Below are 10,731 nucleotides of genomic sequence, written 5' to 3'. Positions count from 1 at the left end.
TGATCAGTCTCCTGTTCATCTGGTTAGAGATAGTCTGTGGAACGTTCCTCAAAAGCTCACCCTCTCCCCTTGGATTTGAAGTAGTGAAGATATTCCTGAAGTACTCTATTATCTCTCCTTGCATCTCTCCCTTAGACTCACACCAGCTCCCATCTTCTCTCTGGAGTGTAGTTATATTATTTTTCTTCCTTCTAGCAGCCACATTCACATTATTCACCCAATTCAATAAACATTTTTTTCTCTCTCATGGTATCAGAGTAAAGGCTTGCTCTTTGCTCTTGATTCTTTTCTTTTCGGTCCTATTCTTCAATCTTCAACAAAATCTCCCATTCCCTTCACTTCAATGGCTAACAATAATACTTAAATCACCATTCCCAATGTTCAAGAACCCTCAAATTCATTAACCATGATTACTATTCAAAACTTCATTAAACTTACACCCACCAAATATCTTTCTTGGAATACCCAAGTGAAAGCCATTTTCATCGGCTATGATTTACAAAAATTTATTGATGGATCTCACCCTACTCCTCGGCTCACCATCACCATCAATAACGCTAATTCCACCAATCCTACATACCAAACATAGTTATATCAAGATAAATTATTATTTGAAGGTTGGCATTCTCTCTTCTTCTGTAGTTCTTCTGATCTCCCATTCTAAAGCCTTTTATGAAGCCTAGCAAATACTTGGCAACACCTATGTTTGACCATCTCGTGGTCATATCAAGCAACTCAAAGATCATCCTAAAAATATCACTCAAGATTCTCAATCCATTACAGACTACATGTAGTCTATTAAAACCAAAGCCGATGAACTTGCTACTCTTGGTAAGCCTGTTGACCACGAAGATTTGATTGAAAAAGTACTTGAAGGCCTTGATAAAAATTATCAATCTGTTATTGATGCTGTCAATAGTTGTCATTCTACCATCTATTTTGATGAACCCATGAAAAACTCATTAACAAAGAACTATCTCTCAGTAACAAAATAAGTCTTCCACATCTACTGGCATCTGCTCATCTCATTAATGTTCGCTTCACTCCATGGCCAATTGCTAATCACACTCCTCAACTTCCTAGAACCACACCAACACCCACTCAAGGTATCCCAAGAAATACTTCCACCAACCCTCATAATACCCATCCTCCTACTCATCCATTCTTGGTCGTTGTCAACGATGCAGTACTTAAGGACATGTAGTCTCATATTGTCCCTTTACTAACAACAGTTCCCTCATGTGCAACCTTTTCCTTGTCTTGATAATTCATCACAATCTTGATCACAACGGCTCCCTAGCAAGTTCAAACAACTATTGCAACCACTCCTCTCTCCAACACGACATGGCTACTTGATAGTTATGCCTCCCATCATGTCATCAGCAACCTTAAGAATCTTGCTCTCCATAGTCCTTATGATGGTACATATGAAATTATGATTGAAGATGGCTTTGGACTTCCCATATCCCATACTGGTTTTACCTCTTTTACCACTTTGTCTCACTTTTTTACCTTATCTAATGCTCCCTGTGTTCCTACTATGAAACGTAACCTTATTTCTATCTCCCAATTTTGCAAGATTAACAATACTTTCATTGAGTTCTTACTCTCTTCTTTTCATGTGAACGATCTTCGTACCAGGGAAATCCTTTTGTAGAATTAGACTAAGGATGGGATTAGACTAAGGATGGTGCGTATGAATGACCACATCCACTGCTCAACCATATTTAATAACATTTTCTGGTGTCAAGATCACTTTGTCGGAGTGGCATCATAGGTTAGGTCATCCTTCATTATCAATCTTCAAACATATTATTTCTTCGTCCAATTTAGATGTCTCTCATTCTTCCAACTTAAATTTCAATTGTAATTCATGTCAATGTAACAAAAGTGATCAATTATCAATTTCTACTTCTACTCTCTCTACCACTCCACCTCTTGAAATTATATTCACTGATATATGGATATCACTAATCCATTCTGTTGACAACTTTAAATACTATATCATCTTTGTCGATCATTTTACAAAATACATCTGGTTTTATCCCCTTAAACGCAAATCTGAAACACATGATGTCTTTGTGTGCTTTAAGGTTCTAGTAGAAAATTTCTTTAATCGTCCAATCAAAATACTTTACTCTAACAATGGGAGGAAATATCAAACTCTCTCTTTATTCTTAACCGTCAACGGGATCTCACACCTTACTTTTCCACCTCATACTCTTGAACAAAATGGGTACTCTAAAAGCTGTCATCGTCACATTATTGAAACAGGTCTCTCTCCCTACCCATACATCTATGCCTTTATCATGCTGACCTTTTGCCTTTTCTACTATCGTCTATCTCATCAATCGCCTCCCTACACTCACTTTAAACCACCTTTCCCTATATTTCAAATTTTTTAACACATTTTTCAACCATTCCAAACTCTAAAATTTTGGATGTCTTTGTTATCCTTGGCTTTGCCTATACACATTCCACAAACTCAAGTCTTGATCTTCTCCTTGTGTCTTTGTCGAGTATTCTCCCACTCAAAGTGCCTATCTGTATTTTGACACATCTACCGCTCGTTCATACATTTTTTATCATCTCTGCTTTGTTGAGTCCATTTTGTCTTTGCCACTTCTCATACTTTTCTTCCTCATGCCACTCTATCTACCATCTCCGAGTATTGCTCTATGAGCTTACCAAGTGGCCATGCCATTCCTAGATGCAAATCTTGCTTCTTCATTAAATCTACCAACTCCTACCACTTCCAGCCAACCCCCAGACCCATCTCAAAATTCTGCCTCTAGTGCATCCATTCTAGTGCACCTACACCAGAACCTGATATCCATTCTAGTGTACCCATACTATACCAAAAATTGAAAGAGATCATGACAATGACTCATCACTCCTACCTAATCAAACCAACCCTAATCACTCACCTGACATCTCATTCTCACCTCGTGTTAAAGTCACTTACTTCAAACACAATATCTATAAATCAATTCAGAAACTTAACCTCATTACCCACCTCCAATAACTTACCTTTGAACCCACCACTATTACCCAAGCCATCAAAGACCCCAAATGGCGCAAAACTATATCCAACGAGTTTGATGTTTTATTTCGCAAGGGGACATGAGAACTAGTGGCCTCCCATCCTACTCAAAATATGGTTGGTTGTAAGTAGATATTTGTTGAGCTATGCCAACTTTTCCTACAGATTTTATCAGATTGAGTTTGATATCAAAATAATTTAGTTATTAGAAAAATAAGAATATTTGTTAACCAAAGATCATGTTAATTTGTTAACAAATATTTTAGCTAAGATTTGCTAGTAGAAGAAAATTATATTTTGTTAAGATTTTTAAAATAATTGTTAGTTAAATATTTTGTTAGTTTATTTTATGTAATCGCTATCAATAGTGAGTTGATTAATGAATAACATAAGCTTATTTTCCACCTTCAATACAAGTTTCTTGTAAACTTTTTTTGCTACACTAAGGTGTTGTTTCTTAGTGTATGCTCCAAAAAATCAACAAAATGGTATCAAAAGCCTAAATTTTAAGGGCCTGTTTCTTTGAGAGTTAGTGAATCTGGTGAGAATCCCTTTTTCACTATAAAATTGTACATTAAGCCTTCAACATCAAAATGCCAGGAAACAACTTCTTGTCCAATTCTCCAAGTTTCACTAGTGACAACTACCAAATTTGTGCTGTCAAAATGAAGTCATATTTGGTGGCTAATGATCTTTAGGATATGGTAGAGACAGATTCTATTCCTGAATTGTCAGAAAATCCAACTATTGCAGAGATGGGAGCCCATAGGGATGCAGTCAAAATGAGATCAAAAGCCATGACATGCATTCATTCAGTAGTTTTTGATGTAGTATTTACAAAAATTATGGCTTGTGAAACTGCAAAGGAAGTTTGGGATTCTCTCAAAGTGGCTTTTCAAGACAATGACAGAACAAGACAGATGCAAGTTTTGAACCTTAGGAGAGAATTTGAACTCCTTAGGATGAAAAACAAAGAAAACATTAAAGAGTATTCTGACAGACTCTTAAATGTTGTGAATAAAATTAGGTTGATTGGAGAACAACTTTCGGATAGCAGAATTGTAGAGAAAATCTTGGTAAGTTTACCAGAAAGGTTTGAAGCCAAGATTTCCTCCCTTGAAGATTCAAGGGATCTCTCTCAGATAACCTTGCCAGAATTAATCAATGCTTTAGAGGCACAAGAACAAAAATGAACCATAAGAACTGAAGAAGTCATTGAAGGTGCTTTTCAAGCAACAAATAAGGATCAAATTCGACAAGGTGGTAGAAATGACCAAAAGAAAAATAGCAAAGATGAGAAGAAAAATAGCAAAAATCTTCCATATTCATACTGTAAGAAAACCTCACATCTTTCAATATATTGTTGGTTTAGACCTGACATTCAATGTAAGTTTTGTAAGCAAATGATACATATGGAGAGAGTTTGAAAAAATAAAAGAAAAAGAGGACATCAAACTCAGATGGTTGATGAACAAGATGAGGAGCAACTTTTCGTGGCCACTTATCTTGCAAACAATAATTTCAGTACTGAAACTTGGCTAATAGATAGTGGTTGCACTCATCACATGGCATATGATGAATCTATATTTAAAAATTTTGATAAATTGCAAATCTCCAAAGTCGGAATTGGAAATGGAGGTTATATTGAGATGAAAAGCAAAGGTAGTGTTACTATTGATTATGGTTCAGGTAGCAAAATTATTTCTGATGTTTTGTATGTACCTAAAATTAATCAAAATCTATTAAGTGTTGGACAGTTATTAGAGAAGAATTATTCTGTCATCTTAAAAAACAGGACCTGTGTTATACATGATCCAGTTGGAAATTAGTTTTCTCGGTGAAAATGAGGGGCAAAAATTTTTCTTTGAATTTGTCAGAAATTGACAATTCTAAGATGCAGTACTGTGAACCATCAAATTTAGATGTTGCTAAAATTCAGGAGGAGATCACTGATAAGACAATTGAAGGAGTTTATGTTGTGAAAATTCATGAAAAGCTACCCAAAGATGATGGTGGTGACAAAGTTGATAAAAGACCATACAAAAATTTGAAGGATTATTTTATGTCTCTTATAGCAATCATTTTTTGTATTGCGAATTTCTTCTTCAGGTTCATCTATTACGTATGGGAGTTCCACTTTCAAGTTGTAAAGAAGTCACTTGAATACATCAGAAAATTTGGTATTGATTTTGAAATTTGGCTCAAGAAACATTGCAAGACTGATGACCAGATTACAGACATTTTTATGAAAGCCTTGTCCAAAACAAGATTCGAAAATTTGAGAAGATAATTGAAAATCTGCAGCAAAAATGGCAAGAAGGAGTATTGAGATATGCCAACTTTTTCTATAAATTTTATCAGATTAATTTGATATCAAAATAATTTAGTTATTAGAAAAATAAGGATATTTGTTAACCAAAAATCAAGTTGATTTGTTAACAAATATTTTAGTTAAGATTTGCTAGTAGAAAAAGATTATATTTTGTTGAGATTTTTAGGATAATTGTTAGTTGAATATTTTGTTAGTTTATTTCATGTAATCGCTATAAATAGTGAGTTGATTAATGAATAATATAAATTCATTTTCCACCTTCAATAAAAGTTTCTTATAAGTTTTTTTGCAACACTAAGGTGTTGTTTCTTAGTTTATATCCCAAAAAATCAACAATATTCCGCACTAAATATTTACCTGATTGCTCTATTGACAAGTATAAAGATCGAATAGTTGCTAAAGGCTTCCATCAATGCCCCAGACTTGACTACACTGAAACTTTTAGTCCTATCATAAAATTCACCACTGTCCATCTTGTTCTTAGTCTTACCATTAGTCAGGGTTAGCAGCACTAAGGTGTTGTTTCTTAGTTTATATTCCAAAAAATCAACAATATTTCGCACTAAATATTTACCTGATTGCTCTACTAACAAGTATAAAGATCGAATAATTGCTAAAGGCTTCCATCAATGCCCCAGAGTTGACTACACTGAAACTTTTAGTCCTATCATAAAACTCACCACTGTCCATCTTGTTCTTAGTCTCACCATCAGTCAGGGTTAGTCGCTCAGACATCTTGATGTCAATAATGCCTTCCTACAAAGTACTCGCATTGAGAATGTGTTCATATTTCAATTTCCGGGTTTCATTGATCATGACCATCCTTATCATCTCTGCATGCTCTGCAAGGTTATCTATAGTCTCAAACAAGCCCCACATGTCTGGTATCATTAATTGCGGCAATTTCTTCTTCAATATGGCTTTACCAACATTGCCAATACTTCTTTGTTCATCTTCAATTATAGTGGCACCATTCTTTATCTTCTAATTTATGTAGATGATTTCTTTGTAACTGAAAACAATACCAAAGCTACGCATACTTTCGTGGAACAACTTTCTCAGCACTTTTCTCTCAAGGATCTTGGTCCCATAACATACTTCATTGGAGTGGAAATTACCTCCCACACCAATGGTTTTTTCCTCAGTTAACGCAAGTACGTTGCTGATTTTCTTGACAAAACTCGACTGAATTAAAGCTTGCTTCTATACCACTAGCAACCTATCCATTTCTCACCTTGTAATTGGGGACTCTACTATCTGATCTAACCGAGTATCACATAGTTGTTAGTAGCCTCCATTATCTCTCCCTTGCCTGGTTGGACATTGCCTATGCAGTGAATAAACTCTCAATTTATGCATCAACTGACAAGTGACCATTAGAATGTGGTCAAGCGTTCACTGCGATATCTCTATGGCACCTTAAATCATGGTATCACACTTTGTCGGACCTCTTCACTAGCACTTCAAGTTGATTTCGATGTTGATTGGGCAGGTAACAAAGATGATTTCATCTCCACTGGTGCATATACAATCTATCTGAGTCACAATCCTATTTCTTGGAGCTCCAAAAAATAGCGTACTATGGCTCACTTTTCAATTGAGACTAAATACTGATATGTAGCCTTCATCGCTATACAACTCAGTGTTACTCTTTTCCCATAACCTGTTATATGTTGTGATAATGTTGGTGCAACAAATCTCTATTCTAATTCGATTTTCCACTCAAGCATGAAACATGTTGCTCTTCACTATCATTTTATCCATGAACAAGTTCAAAATGGTTTCCTACGAGTGTCACATGTTTCTGCCACTAATCAACTCATCAACACTCTTGCTCATTCTTAGTTTGACTCTCTCAAGGCCAAGATTAGACTTGCTCTACAGCCATCCAAGTTGCGGGGGCATGATAAGACTATACAATCAAATTGAGAAAATCAAGTCAATCAGTTGAGAAAAATATTTTGTTTTATCAAATAGGATATTGTATCAATTAGTACTATAAGCATTAATTAGGATCCTACCATATGTTTTAAGTGTTTAGATTTATTATGTACTACCTATAAATATAGGCATTGTATTGTTGTATCATTTAAACAAAGTGGTATCAAGACCCTATGTCTCAAGAGTCTGTATTGTTTTTTTTATGTTATAAACTAAGAAACAACATCTTAATTAATATTGCAAAAAATGGCTTACAAAGGATTTGTATTAAAGGCTAAAGATGGCTAAAGATAATCTTATGTTCTTTATTCATCAACTCACTATTTATAGAGTTTACATAAAACAAACTAACATAATTTTCATCTAACAAATTTCCATAATTTTCATCTAACAAATCTCCATACAAATTAGGAAAAATGACCTGTTTCATCCCTCACATTTCACAAAATATTCTTTTCGTCCCTCACTTTTAAAATGAAGCAATTTCATCCCTGACATTTAAAAATTAAAGCTATTACATCCCTGAACCTAATTTTCAATTTGAATCAAACCATCCAATAACCCAGTAATAAATTTCGGAGATAGAATTGATAGGTCACTCGGTCAATTTCATCATATTCACATGACATTTATCAAACCAAAAAAATAAACATTATAACATAAAGACCATTATTTGTCTTGGAATAGTCGAATTTTTCTTTTGGGTAAATCTTTTCATGCATCGTTAGTATATTCGCTTGCAAGTCTAGATGTGTATCATAAATACAAAATTTGGTGTTTAAATTTAAATTGAAATGATATGGTAAGTACATAAAACCATCAGTGTATACAATAACAATATAGGAATTCAAGTTGAGTTATATTCAAGTTGAGTTAACCAAGTGATCTACCAATTATACCTTCAAAATTTGTAATCGGGTTGATAGGTGGTTTGATTCAGATTGAAAATTGGATTCCAGGATGTAATAGCTTTAATTTTTAAATGACAGGGACGAAATTACTTCATTTTAAAAGTAAGGGACGAAAAGAATATTTTTGTGAAATGTGAGGGATGAAATAGGTCATTTTCCCTACAAATTAATGTAATCTAAATCTTAGCAAAAATATTTGTTAACAACTCAACATGATTTTCTGTTTCAACTCAACATAATTTTCTGTTAACAAATATTCAAACAATAACATTTATTCAGCAATTAATTAAATTATTCTAGTACCAAATGAATCTAGAAAAATCTGCAATAGTTTGCATATCTCAACAACTTTGTCTACACGAGATAATTTTTGGAAATGTCTCACTAATTCTTTTTAATTTAATTAATTGACGTGAAAGGAATTATTGAAGCTGCCACTCATAAATATTTGTTTCATAGGTAAAGGGGAAATAAGCAATTAATTTGTCTATTATCAGTAAAATGGTGTTGAATATCTTAAAAGCAAAAAGGGACCCCAAAAAAGATGTGCTAATTGATTTTTTAATTTAAAAAAAAAAAGATTTTATTACTAAGGTTACAAATGAATTAAACCACTCATGAACGCTTGTGAGTCGATTTGGTCAAATTTGGATTCGAACTCAATCAATATCAAGTTCGGGTTAAGTTCAAGCCAACTAAATCGAGTTATCAAACTTGAGTCGAGCATAGAGAAACTTAACTCGTTAACTCGCGAGTCGACTCAATTATGTATAAATGTATGTATATATTATTTTTATTTTAATAGTAAATTACTTATATATCCCTAACATTTTTATATTTATTAAGAAAAAATGAATATTTTATTCATTTTTTTAAAAAAATTAAATATTTCCTTTATCCCATATATTTAATCATGTTTGAGAATATGTACTTTTTATGCACAGTACACTCAACCAAAAAGTTTTTTCTTTTATTTCACTTTTACCCTTAATCATGTGCTGGTCAAAGTAAGAAGTAAAAATCAATCTCATCACATTTGTTTTTATGCATCATTAATGAATGGCATAAGGAGAATTTCAGAGTATAAAGTAGTTAAAAATGCCAAACATGACAAATATTTTGGAATAGTCAAAAAAGAAAAGTATAACACTTTTAATGGGACGAATGAAGTAATTATTTTTTCTTTTTTTTTTAAACACAAGTAGGCTCGAGTATGAATTTGACTAGGCTCAAATTTGAAGTCGAACTCGAGTTTTATATTGAACGTTTATCAAGTTCATGCTCAAGTTCGAACTTGATAAAATTGATCCAAGACTCATTCAATTAGGAAAAAACTCAACTCGACTCACTTCGTTTGCAGTCTCACAAATAACAATACCTATACCATAAGCATCTTTAACCTGGGAAATAGCAGCATCAAAGTTAACTATAAAGTGGTCTGTGTCCAGGAGGACCATCGAGCAGCTTCGTGGTTCGTCAAATGATTTGTGGGACTCACGTTAGCTTCTTTGAAGGCGGCATTGAGACAAGATGCAAACGACACTAATGCCAAAGAATCCTTGCATTTTCTATTGAACAAATATTGCGCATTCCAAATCTCAAAGCATAAGATGGCAAAGTACTCACAATCATTACTGGAAAACTTTCGTATCATTTCCTTACTGCGATACAGTAATTGAATTTTCCATTCTAAGAATGCTAGCGTCCAAACCTGAGTTGACACTGGACAATAAATTAAACCATGCAGAAAGTCTCCGTCAGCTTTGACGTACGGTACACAAGTGAGGTCAGTTAACACTCCCCTATGTCTTAGATTATCACAAGAACGAAGAGAATTGTGACAAATGCACTAAAGTAGATGCTTGCACTTGCTGGCAGCATTAAGAGTCCAAATTTTCTTCTGTACACGATCCCATTCTCCACTGTAATTCCCTTGATTAATTAAGTCGGATTGAGTAATCTTTGAATTCAAGGTAATATGGTAAGCACTTCTGACAGTAAACTTATCATTCTTTGTATAGTGCCAAATCTATCTATCTTTAGCTCGTACTCGGCCACGGGAATCGATTTGATGAGCTTTTGCTTCCTCGGAATAGAAAATATCATCAATTAATGAAACATCCAACACGACCAGTAGTTCAAATGAGTCAAATTCAATCAAATAACTCAAGAGCATGCTCGGTCAACAGAATTTCGAGCTTAATAGCTCGTACTCGGCCCACGGGAATCGATTTGATGAGCTTTTGCTTCCTCGGAATAGAAAATATCATCAATTAATGAAACATCCAACACGACCGGTAGTTCAAATGAGTCAAATTCAATCAAATAACTCAAGAGCATGCTCGGTCAACAGAATTTCGAGCTTAATATGTAAAATTTGAAAGTTCCTCGAATTTAATCGAGCACAATCGAGCTTACATATATGTGTCTTTTTTATTATTTTTTTGTTTATTAACATGAAATATCTACTTTGTCCATTGTTTAAAATTATATAAAATATAAAT

Source organism: Coffea eugenioides, chromosome 2 (assembly GCF_003713205.1).
Source record: "Coffea eugenioides isolate CCC68of chromosome 2, Ceug_1.0, whole genome shotgun sequence".
Taxonomy (NCBI): domain Eukaryota; kingdom Viridiplantae; phylum Streptophyta; class Magnoliopsida; order Gentianales; family Rubiaceae; genus Coffea; species Coffea eugenioides.
The sequence above is the reverse complement of the archived record's forward strand: the minus strand, read 5'-3'. Positions refer to the sequence as shown.